Raw genomic sequence first — 21,756 nt, forward strand, 5'->3', positions numbered from 1 at the left:
TTGTAGAGACAGTGCTAGCCTGCAGCTGCTGCCCAGCATGAATAGAAACATATTACAGTGGCGCCCATCACATGCCAACTGACACGTCACCTTTCATTTCACCTTTAATCTCGAAGACTGCTGACTTGCAGTTAAAACCTCTACTCAGTCAGTGTTTGTAATGAGCCTGATGACAAGCACTTTGTTTTGTTTATGATTCTGATTCTAAACATAACTTGACTCAAAGTATTACCGAGATTTCCAGCCTATCGTTTACAAGTCAAGAATTTTTGGCATGCATTTCAGATTTGAAAGTGAAACTGCATCTTTCTAAACCTCTTCACAAAAATCATTCTGTATTGATCCAGCAATAATTTGCTCAGAAGGTACTATAGGTTCACTGACCAATAGATCTTTTTTCCCCCAAGTCATTTGAAACTTCAACAAATAGACATTTTTTTATTATATATTTTTTAAAGAATGTTTGAAATATAGGTAATGTAACATTAAAATTATTAAATTGATAAATCAACAATAAGAATAAATATATTTAATATCTTTACTTCATTTAAAATGTTTTATTTATCATATTTAACTAGTTTTTAATAATTGAATTCTGATGCAGAATTAAATATAGTTTTATAGACACATATTAGTTAGTTAGTTTGACAAGTAATGTATTTTTTGAAATCATATATTGATAACTGATTTCTTTTGGGGTTTAAATTTTTATTTTTATTTTTTTTAAAAGTTATACTCATACAGTTAGTTCTCCATCAGCAATAATGCCAGGGGTGCCATTTGTCATGTTAGGTTTGAAAATGGGGGATTTGTCCTGCACTATATATAGGCATATTATAATACATGTTTACACAAAAATTGTTAACACACACACACACTCAAGTACTGTACACCTTTACTTAACATACACATAAATTGTAAGAATATGACTAATAGTAAAGACTACTAATAAATAAAAATTAGGCCCATGCTGCTAAAGCAATTAAATAGCAGTCCCCAAACTAGTTTTTGTTAATACAATGTTGGTATAAGCCACCACAGTCATTTAAAAAATAAAAAAAATAACACAAAGTGAAAATAAAGTGGCATTTTGGGGTTAATATGGAAACAACAGTTACCACGGTGAGTACACAATACTAACAAGAACTGTTAACATGGAAACTGCTCCTAGTGAATAGAATGAAAATCATACCTGCATGCAAATCCTTCTCAGCTAACACACGACGTACCAGTAACGTGACTTATTGGTATTTTTACTTTTATTTCGTGACTTACTAATTTACAACGTAACGACGTTGCATGCTCGTAGTTTCTTTTGCACTTTATACAGTGAAGCGATACATAGCGCGCGCCGGCGCATTTGCGCATGGAATTGAAGAGTGAGCGCTACGAGCACAGTATAACGGCTGACAGGACAAGAAAGTCCGTTTTTCTGAGGTGAAATACTTTTTATTTCAGCGTACACTTACGTCACTGCCTGGTAGTTCCAAGCGGCAACATTCTAATCTGAAAAATGAAGCCTACCCGGAAGTGCGAAAAACTGCAATACTTCAAAAATCCGCTAGGGGCAGGTCCCAAAAGGGAGCAAATGTCCATAGACCCCCATGTTAAAATGTCCGTTTTCACAGCATAAATTCATGCTTTTACAGGTTGGTCCCATGGACTTTTATTGTATTTTTCGATAGGTTCCGAGTGCCTGACAACTGTGAGGGGGGTGCATTTTTTTCTAACTTGTTAGTTTAGATTGTATTTAGATATAAAATGTATGACAAATAAGGGTGTGGTTAACTTTGATTGACAGCTTGATTGACAGCTGATAACGAGCATAGGCTGCGCCGAGTGGAATTCCTGAAATTTGACGTCTCGGCCATGATCTGACACAACACATCATATCACCTCTGTATCCTTTCTAAACATTTGTATTGAAATATCGTACATAAAATGGGTTGCTCTGCTATAAACTGCACTAACCGACACTGTAGGACTTCGCTCCAGTTTTTCTGGTAAGTGACAATATTTAGCATCAATGTTTGTGGGCAGTGGCACTGCAACAGTTAGCATTAAATCGCCTCAGATAAGTTAGCGTCCGAGGTACTTTACCTACCGCTAACATACAGTAATGACTGCTAACTGGCTTGCTATCAAGCTAGCCTAGTAGCTATCGGAAATATCAGAAAGTGTATCGAAGAATGAATTATTGTCGAAAATTATGACCGACTGACAAAAGCACACATACATTCAGGTAAAGTTAACTTGAAGAAAGTTAACATTAGTGAAAACCATTGTGCCCTTGTAGTGAGTTCGCTTAATGTTAGTCAACTAGAAAGGTGCTTGAGTCAATTATGGGACAGCTGTTAATGTAGCACTGTATAACGTTAAGGGCAACAAAGCATAGGCCTAGTTCTCGTCAATAAACCTTTTTTTTTTTTTGTGAATAGCTCTGTGGCAATACTTAATTCGTTGTCAATTTATACAGTCTATGGTTGTCACATTTAAGGTAAAACGTTCGTTCATATCATAACTTCACACAAAGCTTACTCACATCACATTAAATGCTTGGCTGAAGAGGCGGGTCCACCGGCCTGCTCAGTCTCACACAAAGCCCGCCCTTTTACCCATATATGGATTGGCCAGAAGGTGGGCGGGGTTAGGATTTTCCAAGATGGCGCCGCCCATACCCCCCATAAACGGCCTCAAAACCGTTCTTCAGAAAGTCTATGGGTGACGTCACAGATGCTTTGTCCATATTTTTTACAGTCTATGGGTAGTTCCTATTGTGCTGGGTTTTCTGAACACACGCACGCAGAGTGTTTATTTTGTAATCGCGGCTTTGAATGATTACGTAATCATGGCATCCGTAATCGCAATTAGAAATTAGAATAATTGTGCAGCCCTAGCTGTAGCAGACTTCCACCAGACAATCCCTGTTGCATTATACGTCTCCAAAGCTTGGAAGAGGGCCGCAAGGCTTTCACTTTTTAAACAGGTGCAAACACATTATTTAAGAGAAAATCCCTGAAAGAAAGAGGATAGAGTAAAACCCAGCATTGCATATGGTGTGAATCATGCAGCAAAAAAAAAAAAAAAAAAAATGTTATTTTGTTGCGTCACATACAGTATATTGTGAATAGGCTTTAGGCTCTGACAAAATTGCCACTTTTCCTGTACAAAGAATTTGTCGCCAACCCGAACTATAAGAACAGACACTGCGGCGGATGCCCTCCGTGCAGCTGACTGGGATGCCAATGACCAAACCGCTCATAAATCATTCCGATTGGACTTTGCGGAGACAGGATCCACACATCTCCCCTTCCTCAGTCAGAATTCCAATGTCTGGCGCTGAAATATTAAGCACCGGCATCTCATAGGTGCGGTAGCTCTGGAAGAGAGCATTTAATAAAACATAACTAGCATTGCATTTTCTGTGCTCTAATACTCCAAGCACAGGATTTGTGATCGACTCTCCCCTCTTCTATTCTGAGAGTGCTGTGCCATGAAATATGAATCTGAATCCCTTTACTTTAATTCTGTGGGAAATGGTTTATCCTCACACGAGATCAGGATTGTTATTTTGATCCAAAATTGTATCTAAATTATGCATATTACTATCTTGACTGTTGCGCACGTAGAAGTCTCTTATGCAGTTGTCAATTCATAAAGAAAATAAGTGTTAGTTATTCCCAACCCATCATACACTTTTTAGAAACACAGAGCTCTACGGTAAAACTAAAAAATGCTGCCAGGTCAAGTTAACTGTTTGATGGAAGCCCGTTTCTGCCTCAGAGTGCAATAAAAATTAATAAATTAATAAAACAACTGACTATTTTACACGTGATTGCGACTGTATAGCCATCTTTATTGCATCCTTATTTCTCTTAATTCCAACTTTATATCTCACAAATAGATATGTTTACAAGCACAATCCGAGATCTTATTATGAAAGGTCTCTGGTAGATATGCATATCATGGCACTGCCCATGTGTGCAAGGGATTTTGGAATGCGATTGAGAAGATAGTCTCTTTTAAGCATGTACATGCTTTTTCCTATTTATCGCATTGCTTCAGATTTACACCACCCCTTTGAATCCCATCAACATTTCATTTGGATCGAGCTCAATCTGATGGTTTACTGGTTTACATGAAGGATTTTCAAACCATCAATCCGATGACTAACACATTATTTGGAAGTATGCATATAAACATAGCTAATGTGACTTAATATCTCACATTTGCAGCTTTAAATTTTAATTCTGGTATTGCAATTTGAATTCCTGTTCATTCAAATTACGACCCTTACAATTGCAACATTATTTCTTGAAATAGCGAACTTAATTTTTGTCATTTTAAATGTTCTATTTTTTACCATTGATTCATTTTATTTTGTAGTCTGAGGAAACAGACTTTCATAGCATTTTATAAGTGCATGTATGTGTGTGTGTGTGTTTACGTCATTCTTGGACTTGAGCCTTACTTTAAAGAGGTGGTATAATGCCCTTTTCACAAGATGTAAAATAAGTCTTTGATGTCCCCAGAGTGTGTATGTGAAGTTTTAGCTCAAAATACCCCACAAATATTTTTATATAGCATGTTAAATTTATCACTTTTTGAGGGTGAGCAGAAACGCACCGTTTTTGTGTCTGTCCCTTTAAATGCAAATGAGCTGCTGCTCCAGGCACAGAGGGCGGAGCTTCAACAGCTTGTGTCTTTTTACCTCACACAGACATGCACTGGAAATTTCAAACACTTTTAGCCTTTTATGTTCAAACCGAAGTCAGAAAGATGGAGACTAATGAAGAAGTGACAACATGTAGACAACGTTTCTGAATGGTTAATTGGTGAATTTATGTTGCTTGTGTAGTTATCTTCTAGTCATTGATTAGCATATTCTGTCTTGATAATCTATAAATCGCGTTCAGGGGCGGGGTTTATGTAAATTCTAGGGTTGGTGATGTCACTAACCCGGAGGAATGTTGTGTACTAGTCCCTACCAGCCGTTTGTTGTAGTCCTTAAAAAGCAATTTTAAAATATCTCCCATTGCTTTGAACTTTGAGCATTGTAACTTTGCAGATGTTGTTTATGCTCAAACAGTAACATTACACACTAACTAAAGTAAAAGTGAAATGATATTCAACCACCCCTTTAATGTTTTTCAGTTACAACTAATACTGAGCGGTATGTAGGGCTGCACGATTTATCGTTTTAGCATCTATATCGCAATATGCGAATCCGCGATAGTCACATGGACTGAGGCGTCCACATCAGCACCAGTCAGGAACAATGGATGGTTCTGGTTCTCAAAACAGTATCTCTCTCACATCACATACAATACTTCACCTCAAAAGTTTTGCTGTTGACACTTGCATGTGCCTTCCAGTCCTTTTCATGAATACCCTTGAGGAGAAGACAAATTACCCCTGTGTGAGAACTCTTTCCTGCTGACTCTTAAAAAAAAAAAAAAAAAAGAGGAGAATATTTACTTTGTGTCAGTGATGTGATTTTTTTCTTTCTTGTGTTACAGGGGGAGGGATTCATCCTCGCATGTCCCAGCTAAGCTTTTTATAGGTAAGCTGTCTCTGTTACATGTGTTGGTCTACATATGTGCTGTTTAACTGTGGTAAACAACTGTCTGCTTTGTGGCTAGGTGTTGCAGGTAATCTGCAATATAATTTCACAATTCAGTATATCGCATTGAATCTCTACATAACAACTGGATTGAGATTGAAACTGGGCCGAGCAGAAGAGAGACTCTCAGCATGTCTGAGTGAATCTGTGGGATAAGTTTCAATCTCTCTCATGCGGCTCACTTCACTGATGTCCCCTAAAGTGCCTCAAAGAAGTAAAATATCGATTCAAGGTTCTAAAGCCAAGTTTTTTAAGCCCTAGGGCTGCATGAAGATCCTGCAGGAGGTCTGTGGAGAGATATATAAACTATTTTATTTCAAAACCTACAAATATTAGATGTCCAATTTATAAAGTTGCTTTATAAGGATTCTAGGACAGAATAATTTTCACTAATTGGCTGAAATGTTGGCTGACAGTCTGTGGATAAGGGTTGAAAATATTTGTATTGATATTATATCATGAGAGAAATTATCAGGGGTTTCTTCAAGTTATGGCACTTTTATATTCATAGGGGTTGATTTTTATTAAAAAATAACAGCTTGTTTGTTTAATTGTTTATTTTGGCTACATAAATGCTAATAGTATCAAGTGTACCGCACATATCCTGACAAGTGAAGGCAAAACATTTTGATTGCCCCCTGGTGGCTGGCTGCAGTATAGGTTATAAATCCCACCCTATCATCTAATCGAATCTATCGTCAACTTCATGATTGACAGATGTACTTGTGATTTGAGTCTGCGGGAGTATGTGTAACCGGTCCTACTTAACCCGCTCTGAGTGGGATTCAAACCGGGGTCTCTGGCGTGGGAGGTGGGTACCTTTGGATCACTACTGCGCAGACTTTGGCTCCAAATGACGTAATCGAAAATGACGGTTTCTGGGATATTTTGGCTTCAGTTTTCTACAGTGGATGGTGGTGGAGACACATCGTCCAAATTTTTTACAGTCTATGAATAGTATGAAATTAGCCTTAGAAAGACAAAGGCCATTTTTAAAAAGTAAAAATTTCAATTCTGAAATTGGAAATGTTCATTACTTTCAAAGTATTAGAAATGTACATTACTATTCAAAAGTCTCTTATGCTCACCAAGGGTGCATTTATTTTATCAAAAATACAGTAAAAACAGTAATATTGTCACATATTATTACAGTCAAAATAAGTGTTTTCTATATGACTATATTTAAAATGTAATTTACTCATGTGATGGCAAAGCTGAATTTTCAGCATCATTACTCCAGTTTTCAGTGTCACATGATCCTTCAGAAATCATTCTAAAATGCTGATTTGGTCCTGGATTTCTTATTGGATTTCTTATTAATATTATCAAAGTTGAAAACAGTTGTTCCAATTAATATTTGTGTAGAAACCAATTTTTTTTTTAAAGGTTCTTTGATGAATAGAAAGGTAACATTAAAAAAAATGTTGTTGTTGTTGAATAAAAGTATTCATTCCTTAAATTTTTTAAACTAAACTTTTGAATAGTATATACAATATACTTTTTAATGCTGTTAAATAGATACTTAAATTATTTAGTGAGTGTGAAATGAGACTTTATTTTAAATAGAGACTTTAGGCCAAATTTGCATGTGAACTTTTGTGATGTACGATTGTATTGCCATAGTCTACATTCAGATTCAGCGATCCAGTAGGATGGATGCATGTGTGCTTCCCAGATGTATGCATATATCTGTTCTTTCTGCATGCTTCTGAGCGCTCGCAACAGGTCTGGCAGTTTTGAGTGCAGGCTGTTATATCGTTAATATTCCTCTCTGGGTGAAAAAGCGTTCTTCTGCGTGTGGGCTGAGTGAGTCAGCCCTGTTACCACTTCTGTGTCTGTCCAGACTCAGAGCTTCTGCTCAGCGAAGGAGAATCCCTGCATAAACCCCCCTCCTTCACCCTCTTAAACGTGTCTCAACCATCTTTCAACTGGCCAACTAGAGCATGACAGCAGCCTCTCAGCCTCACTCCCCTTAAACCCCCTCAGAACACTCTTCTCTTCTCTCCCCTCCCTCGCTCTTTCTCTCTTTTTCTTTCTTCCCTCCATCAGACGACACAGTCGGGGGGCAAATGTGTCACATCTCATAGCTCAAGAGTTTCATTATTAGGCTCTTCCTAAAGATAGACACTCAAAATGTGGCTCTCCATTTTCTCAGTGTTTGAAATGATGACAGACGGCATGAAGCCCAGGGTTTAGCTCCAGAATCACCTGGGTTTCTTTCTAACGTTCTTATAGGCTCTTCATTAAGACCAAAGCAAATTTCTTAGAAAAGGCCAAACCTGCTAAATGCATTAGACTCCTGCCATGTGAGCTAATGAGAAGACATTTGAGGCGAGGTATTGACTAGCTTTATGTCTAAGGGTCTATCCTGCTGGGCTTAATATAGCTTTCATAGCCGAATTCTGTTGAATAAAATATCTATGAAACTGTTACATCCTTAAACATGGTAACATGGTGACTTCCTCTTAAAGGATCTTAATTACAGTCTTGTTATATTCTTTTTTGAATGTCTCTTTCATGCTATAAGTGATACATGACAATACCATACAGGATACAAAAAAAGTTATCTTGGTTATTTTCATGTACAGTTTTTCTCTTTTTTTTCAGATGTACTCTAAATATTCATTCTTGAGACATGTTTCTTGTTTTTCATTTACTATTTTAATGGTCAATAACTAACTATATTTAATTAAAGAAAATATGCAAAATCACAATTCGTGATGATTTATTTCTTATTACTAGTTGAGATTGACAAAAGTTTGGGGTCTGTAAGAATTTATTTTCCCAAGTTGCCAAACCGTTCCAACCGAAGAGACCGTTTTATGTCTTTTTCACAATAATCATGGTTTGAAATGTTTAAGTTACCGGCCATTCAGAACTTCTACTAGCCAAAAATAAATACATAATTAAATAAATCAGATTACCTACGTCACAGCTTAAAGTAGTTATTTGTTGCGTATGTTCAAGTAAGCCAGATATGCTCAGATTCTGCACAATACGCTGCAATATCATGATGACTCACGAGTTGAGTATTTGGGCTAAATCGCAGATTTGGCTTACACAAACTTCCCCAGCAAAGTGAGTAAACGTAATAAGTAACCTGCCAAATTGACTAGTGATTTTAAAGCGTTACCCACCACATTTGATTTTTACTGGGCCTTTTTACATGCGTTTTTTTCTAAATTGAAAAGTCCACACATACACCACATATACTTTTTTTGATCATACCATTTCAAAAACAAATCTTTCAGCGAAGATTCAAGATGGACTTTGCTATAAAAACCACATCGTAAGATACATTTTCAATTGGATTTCCAATCATTCACATGGGCCATTGAAGCTAGAGTAGGACACTGATGCTTGTCCCTTGCGGCTATATTTTGATGGAAAAGCTGTATTTTCAGCAGCCATTACTCTGTATTCAGTTTCACATGATACTTCAGAAATCATTATAAAATGCTGATTTGGTGCTCGAGACACATTTCTTATTTTTATCAGTGTTGAATTAAAAACAGTTGTGCTGCTTAACTGTTTTTTTGTTTTTCAGGATTGATTTTAAATAGAAATCTTTTTAACAATATAAATGTCTTTACTTTCACTTTTGATCAATTTAATGCATTCTTGCTGTGTAAAAATACTCATTTCTTTAAAAAAAAAAAAAAACACTTTACTGACCCCAAGCTTTTAAATGGTAGTGTATATTGGTGATATAGGTGTAGTATTTTGGGCCATCATATCATGAGTGGTGTTTAAAGGGTTACAATTATGCCCTTTTATGAAGTCTTGATTTTGTTTTTGGGGTGAACTTTAATAAGTTTTCATGCTTGATTGTTTAAAAAACACATTATTTTTCACATATTTTTACATTATTACAGCTCCCCTCTCCACAGTCAGGGCGAACACGCTTTTTCGATGAAGCCCCTCCTTTTGAAATACGAAATGTGCTGTGATTGGTCAGCTGGCCCAGTGTGCTATGATTGGCCCAATGTGCTTTGATTGACACCGTTAACACGTCTTCGGGAAATGTTTCGCCCTTTCATAACAGCCAGTTCCACTCACTCTTATCATTACTATGTAAATAGCGGCAATTTCAAACCAATGCAAGCCTGATTTAGACTTAATAATAATAATAATAATAATAATGTTAACAAACAAGAGGATCGTGCAGAACGGATTTCATTCACGGACTATGCAAGCTCTGACTTCACAGGACGTTTCAGAGTGGTTTGTTTTGTTTTGTTTTTGTAATTTTCTTAGACACTTTAGATACAGTGTTATACACCATTTAATCATGATATTTGTCGGAAAACTATGGTAATTCAGACGGTAATCGACACCTTTTTTTGGTATTCCGTGGGCGCGGATTATTTAAATGAGGAAATTATGACTGCATAAGATCTGGAAAAATCGATTTGTAGTCCAAACGAGCCGTTGGTTGTAGTTCCTGAATTATGAAAATAATGCAGTTCCTGAAAGTGAATTATGTTAAATAAAATATCTCCCTTTGGAGTGGACTTTGAGCTTTGTAACCCTGTAGATCTTTTTTTTATGCTCGAACTGCAACATTACAGACTAACTAAAGTTGAAAAAGTGAAAAAGCATAATAGGACCCCTTTAATATGAAATTTCATTTATGAAAAATCAGATCACAGAGAGTTGCAGGACAATCTTTTTTTAGAATGTTGGGTAAGATCAGATACTCCTGTAAGAAACCGATTTGAAACTAGCATTCAAGATCTTGCAGGTCATCTCTTTGAGCATTACTTTTTTATATCATCAGAACATTTTCTCCTGATAAAAAAAGATATGTGAGCATTTATTTTCAAAGCTTTGATGACAGACAGGAGATGCATGTGCACGTGATAAGGCTGTCATTTACTATTCTGTTGACATCTGACAACCTTTCACATTTGTTTCTTTCATATTTGTCTCCATTGTGTTTACTTATTTTAAAATTTTCTGATAGATATAAAGAGCACGTTGAGACGGCAGTCAAACTTTCTTCATGTTTCACTTCTCTACTTTATAAAAAGAAAGAACACTCTGGCATATAAGCAGACATACACACATACACATGTTGGTTTCATTCCACTTGTGAGAACATAATGCAGTGGCTTTTATGTGATAATATTTATTAAATCCCAACTATAACCCTTACACAAAACTTCAGATGTCCTCATAAGTCGGTTCTTGATGTTTTCAAACCTGTACACACACAATAATCTCAGCATCAGTTACAGTGTTGCATAAATCTCCATCATCTTACCAGCTGTTGATTACAAATACATTGATCAGCTCAACAAAACACTTTTTCACTCAAAACTCACCACACACCTCAAACAAATCACTTGGGTGTTCCTTTAACCTCAGCTCATTCGGTTAGCAAAACACATGCACACACACACACACACATACTGTATATGCGGAGGAGAAGACATAAGACAGGCCTTTTTAAGGGGGGCGTTCCCAGTCTTGATTACTTAATTTGGGGAGGTCACTAATTTATCTTTAAATATCCGTGACGATGACAGTGACATCAGATGCTGCTTTGTGACCACCTGAAGAGCTTCTACGGGCACCAGAACCATCGTTTTTATTGCCTTGATTGAAAAACTTTACTTAATACTTATATAGAGTATCTCTAGCAGTACAAGTTTTCTACAAATACTGATTGTAATCAATAAATTGACTTCTATTTTTATAACAAAGTCTGCCTCCCGGGGCAGTGATTTATTACGTTGAGCCAGAACAGACCACAGAGAAGTCTTCTGTCCAATTGTAAGTATTTTAAAGTGCTTATAATAATATAGGTCAGATTCGACTTGCCTAACCTGAGAATAACAAAAAATAAGGGTGCCTTGTGAAAGTATTGGTACCCCTTCATTTTTTCACATCAATCTACATTTCATACACCATAATGACAAAGCAAAAAAACAGATTTGTGACAACTTTGCAAATTTATTAAAATAGAAAATCTGAAATTTAGCTCAGGAAAATACACACATTTTCACAAGCAGTCACTCTTCCTCTAACATGCTGTTACAGAGTTTTAGACTGCAGCTAAATTGCTCGCAAATGTGACCAGAAAATGACAAAATTATGACTTATTAGTTATTTAAAATCAATTCAACATTGCCACTTTTTTGCATTGACATACATTTTTTTATCAGATTTTTCAGTCTTTACAGTGCATGACTAATACATGACCTGATTTACAAAATACATTTTATGTTCTGTTTTTTTTCCCCTCCAATTTATCAGTCAAACTGATTCACGAATCAGTCACACATTATCAGTCTGAATCAGTAACAGCAAATTCAATTAATGTTATAGTGCACTTTTAGCTAGATATAAGCATCATGCACAAAAAGTTATAGTGATGCTGAATTTATTTTTCAGATGTCTGTTATTTACTGAACCATTGAAGTTACACTTATTTGAATGCCTGAGTGTTATACCAGTATTGGCCATGCTGCAGATGCTCAAGTTGCTTAGCAACAGCTTTTAGTGGTATTCAGGAAATGTTGGCTGAAGGGCTTGTTTGCTGGACAGTGTTTATAGGATCTTTCTTCACTAAATAAATACCAATAAAGTCAGCTCATGGCATCTCTGTCGAGAACACTCACATGATCTTATTCATATGGCAAGGGTGACAGGGCTTTTCATGGAATCTGAGATAACTGTGTATTGTGTCATTGCATGCACTATTTCCTGTCTTATCTCAATAGAGCACTGTGGGAGAAAAAAAAAAACATATTACATAATGGGTTCATGAGATTAACCAATGATTGAAAATCAGATTTACTTGATTCTACATACTGTGGACCCATTTAAGTGATCACATAACAAGCAACAAGGTTCAAAAGTAAGTTTTTTTTTTTGGGCTGGCCCACTTTCTAATTTCTAATTTTAAATGTATAATTAAAAATATATATATTTAATTGTTTATATTATTTATTATTTTGTATTATTATTTTTTTTTTTTTTCCCAACGCTTAAAGGGGTCATATAATGGTACATGCACTTTTACAAGTTGATTGTACTGAAATGTGCGTTGGCACGTTGGCAGTGCCTTTACACAACCATCATAAAATTATAAAAATCCATCCAGTGTTTTTTTTTTTAATCTTCTTTTATGTTTCCCCCCAACTCAAATCAAGCTGTTCGATTTTGTGACGTCACAAAATCGACGCCCCTCCCACGATTGTTGATTGACAGTAGCGTTTCAACACAGCCCCGCCCTCGCTCGTGAGCGAGCTGTCAATCATAGCCCGCGCGGACCGGCGCGTCATTGTTGATAGCTGGAGCACTGAGCAGAATGGCGTCTAAGCGATTGTGGTGTTCTGTTCTTGGGTGTAATAAGGAACACAGCAGTCATATTGATGTTCCTAAATCCGTACAGCTGAAGACGCAGTGGCTGAGTTTGTTTTCGAAGGGAATATTCCCCACGTTCAACGTCAATGCTTTCATGTTTGCGCGAATCATTTCACACACCAGACTGCTTTACAAACGAGGTCAGTATAAAGCTGGTTTTGCTAAGAAGCTGCTCCTGAAAAAAGGATCGGTACCAACTATTCGTGTTCCTGCTGAACCTCCAGAAGAACTGAAGTGAGTGTAACGTTTTATTGACCTTTATTTTAATCTTTATATTAATCTTTGCAAATCGCTTGCACGCTTCACGATGAATGCAGCTATTTTTACACTCAGGTACATTACGGCATGTTTTCTATGTACGACGTTCTCAATATAATTCATAATCCCACGTTTATAATGAACAACGCGTTATGGTTATTGTGTTATTGTGTTACAAACGGTGTACGCACAGAACAGAGGGGCGGGGTGAGCAAAGCTCATTATCATTTAAAGACACATGCACTTAAACGGCGTGCTGAAAACAGAGCTGTTTTTGACCTGGTAAAATGAGTGTTTTCTTACAATACTAATGAGAATTTTTAATTAAAGTATATTACAAACTTTTAATTTAGACCCTGAAGAATCATATTAGCTTGTACAAAAATGGCATTATATGACCCCTTTAAAGTTGTGATATAATGGAAGTAGCGACAGATTTTTTCATATGTATTGTACAGTATATCTGAGTGAACTGGATTATCACAAAAAATGTAGGGTGGAGACTTGGTTCTATCCATTGGTTGTTGATTGGATGGAGGCCTAGAACTTGGTTTGATTCTAAGAAAGGGGTGGGGTTTATGCGGACTAAACGATTGGATAAATCTGGCATACATCACCAGAGAGAAGCCTGTTGTTTCACCAGACGATCGAGTTTATAAAAAAAGACACATTCATAAATAAGATTAATTTAGAAAATAAATACAGTTAAGGTCACAGTTATTTGCCCTCTTGGGGAATTGTGTTTTAAGGGTTGAAGGATTCTCCTTTCTTTCGCCAAACAAAAGCTAAATGTTCCTGAACAGATTCAGTTTTGTCTCATTAGACAACAGCACAGATTTCCAAAACTCATAGCCTTGTTTTAAAGGATCATGGACAAACTTCAGTCTGTCTTGAATAAAACATACAGCTGTTCTAGATACTGTGAAGTGCTTGGAAATGGCATTATAGCCGCCCTCTAAAGATAGGCATCAACTGTCTCCTTTCAGAGATCCAGACTTCTTTGCTCTTGTCTTTGGCATGGCCAAACTATAAGAGCGCATGTCACTCTTTTTACTATTTGAGAGACATGTGCATGCTGCGGTGGTTAAACTTGATGAAGTCCCAGAAAAAGGCTTAGTTCATTGAAATCCCTTTGCTGTCTTTCCTGCGCCTCATATTTGCTTTGAAGCTGCTGCCACAGCAAACGTTTTCCATAGGAGCCCGCATGAGCTGACTGCTGTCCCAGCGGTGCATGGGAGAAACAGGATGTGTGTTGACCCGCATCAAACAGAAGAATGCTCTGATGTTGACATTCTTGCACGCTGTCTGCCACACAGTCCATATCATAGCAATGATCAACGTACAGTTACTTACAGATAAACGTCTGTATTTAGCAGCTATGACCTTTGTGGCAACTGAGCGTGTGTTTGTAGTCGGTTACTACTAGCCAGGCTGTTAATTGAATAATGAAGGCCGATCAGCTTTTTTGTATCACGAGATTGGAGTAGGTCCAGTCTCTGCAGTCATTCTTCAGGTCCACCCCCAGCTTCATCTATCCACAGTTAGCTCTGTCAGCTTTCGAGAAACCAAGCATTGGACAAAACATTGCCTCCTTTCATTGTGGCTCTAAGATTAGATGATTGGACGGAGGTCACCCATCTTCTTTGTTTCCTTTTAATCAGACGATGGCCCTGTGGGCCACTGTCAGAGATCACTGCCCTCCATTGTTTAGGGATGTCAGAGGAGGCAGATCTGCTTAGAAAAGAGCCTTTGGATGCAGTGAGAGGCTGCATTGTGGTTGTAAAGAAGGAGGATGAGGTGCCAGGATCAGCCAGAGCTCCATGGCTCTGTCTCTATTGTGACTTAAAGATGTTTGGCCCAGAAAGTCTGAAAGTGGCAGCCATGAGTTACAGGGGGATGAAACCAGCTGCGACAAACCCACTAAATTAAGAGATCTCTTATAGTTACAATTGTAAGGATACTAAGAAATTAGTTGTTTATACACTGCAAGTCAAAAGTTTTGCGTCAGTAATTAAATTTTTCTTTTTAAAGAAATTAATACTTTTGTTTAGCAAAGGATGCATTAAAAGATTTCAAGTAAATGCTGTTCTTTTTAACTTTACATTCATCAAAGAATCCTGAAAATTTATACTTAAGTTTAACAACTGTTAACATAAGACATAAGAACATAACATAAGAAATGTTTCTTGAGCGTCAAATCAGCATATTAGAATGATTTCTGAAGGATCATGTGGCACTGAAGACTGGAGTAATGATGCTGAAAATCAGCGTTGCTATCGATTTGAAGGTATAAATTACATTTCAAAATATATTAAAATAGAAGACCATTTACAATGATGTCTTACTCTTATCTGTATGACCATAAATGACAGTGTATTTTAAGTTGTTTCCGCTGTTATAATGAGACAAAATCATTTGGCATTTTGTCAATTTGTGTCGTTGAAGTCCAGTTATGAAATATGTGTGTCTTGGAAATGAGAGGCCTCAGGTGCTACTCGCTGTCTCCTCTTGGAAAGGTGAAGTAGGCTCTTTTTCTCCTTCTCGCTCATATTTCTTGAAAAAGCGTAAAATTGAACTTTATGCATCTGCCATTGTCACCGCATGTTAATAAACTCAAAAATATTCCCCCATTGCATAATCAACATTATAGACTGTATAGTAGTTTAATGTACTAAAACGCTGTAAACCTTTTCTCACACAGTAATTAAAAAATTTTGGGGGAACGATACACAGTACAGATTGTCACTATCCACGATACATTTTGTTGCATTTTTGTATTGCGATATATTGTGACACAATATATTGTTAAACCCCTAATATATAATAAAAGTATCCGGCCCCCAGGCGTCTCCACAGCATCGAATCTAGTCCCCGTTAAACAAGGCTTGGACAGCCCTGTTATAGATAAACATGACGGCTGTGCCTTCTTCCATTGAAGCAGAGAATCAGCACCGACAAGCAAGACAGAATAATAGCAGGCGAGAGAAAACTCAGGTGAGACATATGTTCCGCCAATGAAATGGTTTATCCTCCACCCATGAAACAACAGGGTGAGACATTAGCATGATTGCTTTCGCGTCAGTGCACTCAATACAGCCAGAGGTGGTGAGTTTGAGGACGGGCAGAGTTCTGACATGCCCGCTCACACACTCATGTTCTTTTATCCCTTGGAGGCAGTTGCAAACCGATTAGCCTTTTCTAGCGAGACCAACTCGAGGAATCATCAGTGCTGCTCATTAACCAAGCGATACTCAGATCAAAACTCCACGCAAGCCTAAGATGAGATACTGAGCCTGATTTTTAACAACTCACTGCATCTTCTGCTGCTCATAGACTACAGTAAAGAAAACGCAATGGCGTCTCTCTCAGCTACTAACATGTAACAACCACCTTGGCTAATTGCTTATAGCTTATAGTTTAAAGGGAACATACTTGAAGTGGCAAATGATTAATGTTCAGGGCTATCTGTCTTCTCTCATTCTCTAATTTTTTTTTTTTATGTTTTATAAAAATATAATATTATTATAATTGTGTTTACTGTATGGCCTTTGATCTATGTAATGCATCCTTGCTGAATAAAAGTACCAATTTCTTTAAAAAGACTTGCTGACCCTAACAGTTTGAATAGTAGTCTATATTTAATTTGTTTAATATAATATATGTAATATAACTATTATTTAGTATTTAGACAAATAGAAAAAAGTAAAGATTCTATGTAAAGAAATAAAATATTATATTTAGTTTGACTTATTGAGGTTCACAATCAATATTCTCTAAAAGTTATGCATCCCCAATTCACTTTATCTTGAAAAAAAAAAAATCTGTTTTTAAGAGTTGTTGCCTTATTTTGTACCTTATTTGTGGAAAGTGCCCATTATCTTTTCCCAGGGAATAGCAGAAGCTGGCATGGCGTTAAAAACAAACAAGCAAACGAACAATTTTTTTATTTCCATTCCACCAAATACTATCCTTTTGATAGTTTTATGCTTTCTTTTCTTCCTTTTGAGAGACCTGTGTGTGATTGCTTCACAGTAAAGGAATGTAATCACCATGTCAAAAAACGCCTACTGTTCTCTCACTCAAAACTCAAATGGAGAGTTTGATACTAGAGGTTTCATGCTCATATTTTGAGCAGCCACGAGTCTCTTGACACTTCCCACATTGTCCTGCCTCTCACACCTGTGACCCAAGTAACATTTCATGGCTTGCACTGCATTGATTTCACAGCTTGCACGGTATTTATGCAATGCGTGATTGCAAGAGTGCAACAGATCTTCATGGGAAAGGTGAACTTTGAGTATACTTTGAGATATATAGACCAGCACATATTGCCATTTTTTCACTCATAGCTCAAAGCCAGAATCACAAGCCAATTTTTCCTTTGAGCCTCTCTTTCTGTCATATTCTTGTATGCATTCCTAGCACACGTGCTGGAGCAAAGGTCATCTATTGTATGGGCTCATAAAAAGAGCAGATCAGGGCTGAATCGAGGGCTAATTTATCCTACAGCCTCAAACATCTAACCTGACACTAAATACATCTGACAACCTTCCAGACACTGCCGCATTGCTGCTCGACATCGAGTGCCTTTTCCATTAAGACAAAATATAGCTCTGGACTTGCCTCATGACCTAAGCTGTAATATGTCCTCACTAAACATCCATCCACTGTTCATCTACTGCCATCATGATGCATACCGATTTATCTTAGCTCGCTCTTGATAGCCACTATACCTATACCATAAAATATACACCCACATGTACACTCAACCTCTTCATTCTCATAAGAAGCTAAATCAAATTTAAACCCAACCTCAGGCGCACATCCCCAATCACACTTGCAGCTCACCAAGAGTCTATTATAGCTCTTGACTCAGCACTCTAAAGTGCTGAGAGGATTCAGCTCCGCTCTTTCTGGCTGCTCTCTTGCTGGAGTTCTGTTGACTCCTAAAGATGCAGATTTTACAATTAAATAGCAAGGACTGAGCAGTCATACAGTACAAGATCAGAAGTGGTTATGGTCCATTACTGAGACAAGTATTATTATTGCTCATATTTGGGGTTACGGGTTTGTTCTAAGCCCTAAGCCTGAAGTGCGAGATCATGGTCAACAGAAAGTCTAGTTTAGCTGAACACGGTGCATAAAAACAGAAGCAGATCCCAGGCTTGAGTTTTAAACTTTGCCACGTACCTCGTTTCACACTGTTTGTTCTACATATATGAATGCTAGGCTACCCCACTTTGGGCCAGTAAGCAACCGCCTAGAAACTAACTAGAACACCCTAGCTACCACACAGCAATACTCTTCAATGGCTTAGCAACCACTCATCATGGTGGCAAGTTTTGCAGAGGCAAGCACCACTTGCATTTTTTTAAGCAAATGTAAATATTTAGTTTTATTTATTATTTTATTCTTTTACATCATCTCTGTCTGAGATCTGTCTTGATCATCTGATCTGATGGAACTTGAGTGAGTTGCTATGGCTTGATTTCAGTTTCCATTTGGGGGTTTCATGTTCGAAGGCCTTACTCATGCAGAGACAAATGTCTAAGTATAATGAGTGTGTGTGTGTTTAGTAATTCATGGCATTTGTTTTGAATTTATGTATTTTTACACACATACATATATACACTCATACACACACACAGTTATTAAATTAATATTAATATTTAATTAATATATCTAAAATGCAATCATTGCAAACATGCAAGTTCTATGCTTTAGGGCTGTCAAAATGTAAAAAAAAAGAAGTTTTTTACCACATTAAAATATTTAACGCAGTTAACAATGCAATAACTTGTTTTAAGTTCACTTAAATTAAAAGTTGTTATATTTTTAAAAGCCTTTTAAATGTTAAAAATTATGGCTTTCAATTATACTGTAATGTTGAATGGCTATAATTACTCAATTCATCCCTAGAAATTGAGAAAAATCCGTTTAATAGAGACATCAGTAGCATTATTGGCATCTGATACTGACCTTCATTTATAGTACTTAGTAAAAAAAAGATGCCATTATACAAATATTTAAAATGTACAGTCTTTGTTGTTGTTGTCTCAGTTTCTACTAATATAATACAGTTTAATGTAAGGTGTGATTAATTAATTACAGAAAAGTGTGATTGAAAACACTAATGAATGGCGTTCAAAAGTTTTAGATCTGTAATTTAAAAAAAAAAAGGTTTTAAAAGATGTTTCTTCTGAAGGATGAATTTATTTTATCCAAAATGCAGCAATATTGTGAAATATTTTTACAATTTAAAATAACCTTTCTATTTGAATATATTTTTAATTTTTATTATTTAATTATTTCTGTGATGGAAAAGCTGAATTTTCAGCATCATTACTCCAGTCTTCAGTGTCACATGATGCTTCAGAAATCATTCTAATATGCTAATTTGCTGTTCAAGAAACATTTATTATTATTATCAATGTTGAAAACAGAAGTCTTTATATTAGTATACAGTAGCTCAAGTATTCAGTGTGGTTTAAACCGCTACAAATACACACAAGCTAATACACCTAGAGAGGGAAGACCAGATTGCCTTAACAGGTGTTGCCTTCCTAATGTGACACTTATTGAATATAAAACTGATGAAAGAGACAAACCAAAGCTTTTCCCTCCTAATTGCCCTCCCACCCCCTGTTCGAACAGACCATGTCCTTTGCATAATTCTTTTTTATATACACACATTCACAGGTCTCTGAGAATGTTTCTGTTCTTTCCGAGCAGGTGTGACCTTTTCTCTGTTCTGTGATAGCCGCAAGCCACACATTTTACATAGTGTCTCAGCATGCTAAAGCATACACACACAAACAATTAGTGCAACTTTGTTGCAAACATGCAAGGTTCTTGCACAATTTTCACACTTCGGCCACAGTTTAACACTAAAATCATTTCTAAACCTCACACAGATTGTTCACAACCTAGTTTTTAAGATGTAGGATGGCACAATGTTCTATCTAAAGCCATTTGATCACATTATGACATGCCTCTATTGGCTTAAAACCATTTTCTTTGGGGTGAAAATACTCGTTAGTATTTTCACCCCAAAGAAAATGGTTTTAAGCCAATAGGAATTGACAGGAAATATCAGTTCACATTTTCAAACATTTCTTTTGCCATTAATTGTAATAATCCAGTGAGATTTTTGTATGCATAAGGAGTCTGACAACAGCCTGTATGGTCCTGTATCATTGAGTCTTCATCTATGATTACCAGAAGAAACAGAAAGAAACTGAGACAGACTAAATGGCAACGTCTCCAAGACACTTGAAGAAACCTTCCTGCAAAGCTACAGTACTGTGAAAAGTTTTAGGCACTTGTGTAAAAATGCTGTAAAGCATTATCAATTATCTACGGTTAACTTAATCAAATCAATATTTGGTGTGACCACCCTTTGCGTTTAAAACAGCTTTTGTCCACACTTGCACATAGTTTTTCAGGTAGCTTTGGAGGTAGGTTTCTGATTGGCTGTCAATGCTTTTATCGTTCGTCGGCTTGAATAAAATCGTTCTGATAGTGATTCCAAGTATATATCTGTGCTGTTATCGTTATAGACTGCTATTCTTTTATGTGTACAACGATTTTTAGAACTTTATCTTTGTTGTTATAGGTATTGTCCTTAGTGTGAACAGGCCTTAAGTCAGGTACAATGGGGTGTTTTAGTTCAGGTGGCAGAATGGAGTGCTCAACAAAGCATCTTAAACCATCTTAAAAAAAAATGTATTAATAAAAAGTTATTTTTTGTTTGCTTATTATATTTGGAGTGTTTCATTTTATTTTTTATTTTAGTTGTATAACAAGTGATAGTTCACACCAAAATGAAAATCCTTCCATTTACAAACCCTTGTGTCTTTTTTGGTTACCATTGACTTCCATTTATGTGGACAAAAATAAATTTCAAAATATTTTCTTTTATGTTACTCAGGAGAAAGTCATACAATTTTGGAATGACATGAGGGGGGAGTAAATAATGACATTTTCATTTTCCCATTGCGTCTACCTGTTTAATGCAAAATAATTTAGCAAGAAAGAAAAATATTGCATGGCTACTATGGTCTTCCATAATTCCAAAAATAGCTTTTTTAGCTTTCCAAACTTTTTTGAGTCTGACTAGTGTGCATACTATTGTCTGCATGGCAGCATGGGATCAGCATCAGAAGAGCACGGCTTTGCAGCTTATAGAGAACGCTGATCAGAATTTAAGAGTTTAAGATGTGAGTTTACTCACGCCTACATTTAAGCCTACATTTGCATATAATTGATTAGGATTTCACTATGAAAACAAGATAAACATAGCTTCCTGCAATGCGGTAAGAGTTTACCAAGGGGCAAGCATTCCTTTTGACCTGGCCAAGTTTATACAATGCCTCCATGAGACTTCCACAGAAACTAATCTGGAAGAGCAAAAGGTAACATTTAGGGCTGGGGTTTTACAAGCAGTTGAGGTGTTGGAACATCTGGTAGTGATGATTGCTGAGGTAAGCTGCATCCGAAAG

At 36.6% G+C, this 21,756-nt stretch overlaps 1 protein-coding gene across 1 annotated transcript in view; it reads left to right on the forward strand.

The window, feature by feature from the left end:
- fut8a (fucosyltransferase 8a (alpha (1,6) fucosyltransferase)) overlaps nt 1-21,756 on the forward strand; it is a 69,906-nt gene that overhangs the window by 8,484 nt on the left and 39,666 nt on the right. The window contains exon 2 of the mRNA XM_079852683.1: nt 5,520-5,563. The gene's annotated coding sequence lies outside the window, so the exon portion shown is untranslated. The remainder of the gene's footprint in view (nt 1-5,519; nt 5,564-21,756) is intronic.

The sequence above is a fragment of the Squalius cephalus genome (assembly GCF_949319135.1).
Source record: "Squalius cephalus genome assembly, chromosome: 20".
NCBI classification, from domain to species: Eukaryota; Metazoa; Chordata; class Actinopteri; order Cypriniformes; family Leuciscidae; genus Squalius; species Squalius cephalus.